This window comes from Octopus bimaculoides, chromosome 17 (assembly GCF_001194135.2).
Source record: "Octopus bimaculoides isolate UCB-OBI-ISO-001 chromosome 17, ASM119413v2, whole genome shotgun sequence".
NCBI classification, from domain to species: Eukaryota; Metazoa; Mollusca; class Cephalopoda; order Octopoda; family Octopodidae; genus Octopus; species Octopus bimaculoides.
The window spans coordinates 51169693-51175303 of NC_068997.1; the positions used below are offsets into that span (position 1 = coordinate 51169693).

Sequence of the window (5611 nt, forward strand, 5' to 3'; positions counted from 1 at the left end):
TGTTTGTTATCATTTGATAAATAGATATCATGAAATGTTTTCTGGCTGATAGTTGTCGATTGTATATCCTCTCCATTTTTTTATTTGCCTTATAAATCCTGGGTAAATTTCCAGTTTACCCCCACCCATACCTAGTATTCAATTGCAATATTGCCATGCAATAGAAAGCACTTGGTTAAAGATACATAGGTACACACCCAGTAGTATATTGGATATTTGATATCGCTTAGATGGTCCCTTAACCTCTAACTCATACACACACACACACACACACACACACACACACACACACACACATATATATATATATATATGCACATATATAAATATATACACATATATATATATGTACACATTTATATATGTATATATGCATATACATTGCATATATGTAAATTTATACACACACGTGTATATGTACACATATATGAAGATGTAAATATATGCATATGTATGTATATATAAAGAAATGTTTATATATTTGTATATGTTTATAGAAATATAATGTATATATATATATGAATATATATATATCTATGTATATATATATATATATCTATGTATATATATGTGTGTGTATGTATATATATGTATACAAAAAATATACATGTATACACACATATTTATGTGTGCGTGTGTGTGTCTCCTTCACATGGTCATGATTCAAGTGATTGTGTTTCCTGCTTCTTCCTGTAATAAGAAGCTGGTTTTAGTGGTTGTTACATGCCTAAATATCAACAAAAACATATTTAAAAAAAAACTCACAACAAGCAAACAAAAGAGCAACAAAAATATAACAAACAAAACATCAATATTACACAGGTACACTCGTTCTACTTAGCTAAGACATGTGTATATATATATATATATATATATATATATATATATATATATATATATATATTTGTTTAAGCATTACAACTGAAAGCTCAGCTGTTTTTACAGTTTCTGAATTTCATTAAGTATGTCTCTTGGTGGACAGGAAGTGATCGTGTGCTCAGTCGGACTCAAGCTATCTTATGTATGCGCTTTCATTAATATTTTTACACTCTTCAAACACAAACATGTCATTAAGCGCATCGCTGTCGAAAGACATTGTGGAAATGAATTTCTATGTATCTGTTTGTACGTTTGGTGTGTGAAGTGTTATATACGTGAATGCACCTTGTTGGAGTAACTGCCATTTGAATTCAGTTTATAATTATGTATGTCTTTAAGGTATTGGCATGGCTGTGTGGTTAAGAAGTTTGCTACTCAACCACATGGCACTCAGACCAACCAAGGCTTTGTGAGTGGAGTTGACAGAAACTGAAAGACTCCTTCTGTATGTAAGTATATGTGTGTGTGTATACACACATTTGTTTGTATGTGTATGTGTCTCCATACACACACTTGTTTGTGTGTGAGTGTGTATATTTCACCGTTTCGTTTTCCTGTCTTGCTTTCCGTCCGCCACTATCCTCCACAAAAAAAAATTTAATTTGCGTTCGTGGGAAGAGCCATTTTAACGATGTGTCCTGCCCTAACTCTTCGAAACGCCAGTGTTTTAATGGTGGCAGCTGATGAAGGATATGTTCTCTATGTGGCCTGCTTGTTTGTTGTACCTTGTTTATCATTTTGTCCATGTTCTTTTGCAACTTCATGTACCAAGATATGTATCTATATGTACATGTAGATGAAGGTATGTACATACATGTGCATATACTCATATATTGTTTATATATATATATATATATATATATATATATATATATATGACTTTTTAAGTTCAATACAGAGCAAATAATTCATGAGAAAAAATAATTCATAGAAAAAATATTTGTGAAGATATCATTGACTCTGTTATTATCTAGTGTAACAGTTTAAAAGTGATAGTAACAGAATCAATAATATAGGTGATTGCAGGACTCCAAAAAGACATTAAATAGCTGAAGGATTAAAATTAATCAAAGGACATAGCAACTATGTATACACACACACACATGCATACACACAACCAATATATACAGTTGCTTCACAATTAGATTAAAATAGTCATCTATGTATCATACTTAATATATATACATCAGTGATAGGCCAGTTAATGCAGTATTTGCGTGTGTGTGTGTGTGTGTTTGTGTGTATGTGTGTGTATTTATACACATAGACACACACACACACACACACACACATACATAATACATACATACATACATACATACATACATGCAGTGGGCATGTTGGCACAGAAATATTATACAGCATTGACATCTTTTACCTTCAACACCAGGTGATACAATTAAATGCCATAATATCATTGCAGATGATGATGATGATGATCAATATTATGTTGATGATAATGATGATGATATTGACGAATGTCATAATGCTGGCTGTTGTTGATGATGATTGTGATTGCCCTCCTCTTAAGGCAGAATATTTTTATTCCTTTTGACATAAAAATAAACCCACAGAAAATTTCATGATGTCATCCCTTGAGATGAAGGTTGCAAATCTCAGATATTTCTCCACACACACATACACAATCGTTTGTTTTCTTGTGTTCCTTTTTTTTTTTTTTAATATATTTGCGTCATTGGTTATTTAGTTCCACTTCAATACTAGAATCATGTGTTCTAATGTGTATCAACAAATATAAATATTTCTTCTTCTTCTCCTCCTCCTTCTTTTTCTTCTTCTCCTCCTCCTTTTCCTTTGTCTCTTCTTCTCCTCCTCCTCTTCCTTTGTCTCTTCTTCTCCCCCTCCCCCCTCCCCCTTCTTTCTCCATTCAAGCCATACAAGATTTAAATGTTGACATATTGTTTTTTCAATAAGGATTTTAATTATTGCAAGACTCTATTCTTCCAAAAATTCTCCTTTCTTTATATACGGAATGTTTGTTTTCATAGAACAAAATTAAGATACATCTGAAGGTCTAACCTTTTTTTCCAGTTTTTGTTTCCTCCATTTTTCATTCGTTTTTGCTATATTTAATAGCATTCCAATTATTGTTTTATCTCTGCGGTTTACTGACCAAAATAGAATTTTGTTTTCAATTATGTGGTCGTCAACTCTCTCTCTGCCTTCTTTCACTTTACTCTTATACTTATCAGATGTTTATGTTTTCGAAAATAGCCTCAGATCATGGAGAAACTGCTGAGAGAAATTTCCTCATTCTTAAATGGATCTTACAATAACATTCATTGTGTCTGAAGAGGTTCCATCTTTACCCTTCTACCTTGTTCCTCTGCGACATGTTGTTTGGTCGACGAGCTAATTCCTGACCGTGATTGGATCAAACACACAAAAGAATCTCACAGCAGAATATTTTTTTCTACATCTGCATCAAATATGATGTAAATCTTTGACAGATATTCTTTGGTAAAAATTAACTTACTTTTCTCAACAATGCAATCGTTAAAGATTTATTTATCTTAAGCATTTCATTTTGATGCAATTTATAAATTCCTTGTTTAGTTTTCTTTAGAAAACTAAAAGAGGAGTTGGTTGGATGCGAAAACCAACCAATGATAATCCACAACCCTGCTTCGCATAAGACTAAGAATTAGATAGAATTTAACAGGACACTGAAACTTGTGAACATGGTGAGAGAAAACAAATTGTAGAAAGAAAAGAAGGACAGGTTTTTGAAAAGCAGTGGAAAATAGAGACATGAGACGATAATTTGGGTTAAATATTATAGAATGTGGGTGATTGAAGGTTAAACTATCTGGGTTGCATTGTTATTTAACCATTTGGCTTTTAAACTGACCATATTTGGCCAAAGTCTTCTGCCTCGTTTATGTCCACACTAGCCAGATCTGACATCTCAAACCTATCCTATAATGTCATTCTAAAAAAATAAGCAATTACATCATTGAAATCTTGAAGCTATGAGACATGATTAATTCAAAACAATGTGAATAAAGAAATTTTTACTCTGGACAGAAAAATTTGAATGCTAAAGGGTTAATCAAATTCCTAACATTCTAACCTCTGACCTGGATGTGTTTAAATTAATTTTAAAATATTTAAATTAGAGTTTATTACATTTATAGTTTTATTTTTGTGCGATTTGTGTGGAGCCAGTTTTTAAGTTGGAGAGACAAAATGACCTGAAACTGTAATCAATATATCAACAGGCAAGGCATAAAAAAGATGTCAATAATAATAATAATAATGGAAAATGAACGTCAATATGATACCGTTTTACTGGTTCCAGCCAGCCGTCTGTCACCATGCTAAGTCACTATAATTGTTTATAAGCATGGAATCCTTCCATGATATTAAGTAAGTCTTTGGAAGAGAATTCAGATTACCCTCCTCCTCCTCCTCCTCCTCCTCCTCCTCCTCCTCCTCATCGAAATGTAATGCTTATTTATTCACAATGTTTTGAATTAATTGTGCATTATCCTGTGGCTTCAAGATTTCGCTAGAATGACATTGTAAGGCATGTGCGAGAGGTCAGATCAATCCAGTGTGAACATAAAACAGGTTGAATATTTTTTGGCTGGATTATAGCTGGTTTAAATGCTAAAGGGTTAACAGCTTCACTATTTTAGTTTAGCTGCTTTCATCCATCTTTATGTCCTGAGTTCAATTTCTGTCAAGGTCGACTTTACCTTTCTTCCTTTTTTGGTCAATAAACTAAGTACCAGTTCAATACTGGGATTAATGTAATTGTCTGACCCTCTTCCCCAAAATTTCAGCTCTTGTGCCTGTAGTAGAAAGGATTATTATTATTATTATTATTGTTGTTGTTGTTATTATTATCGTAATTAAGGCAGAAAGCTGACAGAATTATTAGTACACTGGACACAATGCTCAGCAGCCCTTCATCCAAACCCCACTGAAATCCACTTTGCCTTTCATCCTGTCAGGGTTGATAAATTAAGTACCAGTTGCGTACTGGGGTCAATCTGATCAACTTAATCCCTTCTCCCAAATATCAGGCCTTGTGCCTCCAGTAGAAAGGATTATTATTATTATTATTATTATTATTATTATTATTATTATTATTATTATTATTATTATTAGTAGTAGTAGTAGTAGTAGTAGTAGTAATATTGCTATTATTACTATTATATTGCTGTTATTTATTTATTTATTTGTGGAGGAGGTGGCTGTTTTTTTTTTCCTGTCTCGGGAATGTGTTTAGCTTGGGCAGCAGGGAGAAAAATATGTAATTATTTTTATATAAGCACTGTGTTTTGCCAGTGGTATTAAAAATAAAAACAAAACAATGAAAATGAATACAAAAAAAAAAAAGAAATCAATGCTTTTTTTTTTTTTCAATATGAAAAAACAAAAAATTTGGTTCCATAGTTTATGTTTCATTTCATTCTGAAAACTCTTTTGATGGTTAAAAATAACCATGTTGTTTTAATTTTGTCCCCCCCCCTCCATATTAATTTCATTTAATTTCATTCAAATATTAGCTTATACTTACATACTGCACACATACATATATATATGTGTGTGTGTGTGTGTGTGTGTGTGTATGTATATATGTTCATATGTATATATATATATATACATATATATATATATATATACACACATATACATCTATGTATGTATATATATATATATATATATATATATATATATATATATATATATATATATATAT

The 5611-nt window shown here is 31.5% G+C and overlaps 1 protein-coding gene across 3 annotated transcripts in view; it reads left to right on the forward strand.

Moving 5' to 3' along the window:
• Positions 1–5611, forward strand: part of LOC106869971 (WW domain-containing oxidoreductase) — a 276220-nt gene that overhangs the window by 70869 nt on the left and 199740 nt on the right. Inside the window, exon 2 of one of the 3 annotated variants that reach the window (XM_014915920.2) lies at positions 1219–1328. The exons of the other annotated variants lie outside the window; for them this stretch is intronic. The gene's annotated coding sequence lies outside the window, so the exon portion shown is untranslated. The remainder of the gene's footprint in view (positions 1–1218; positions 1329–5611) is intronic. 3 annotated transcript variants of the gene reach the window in all.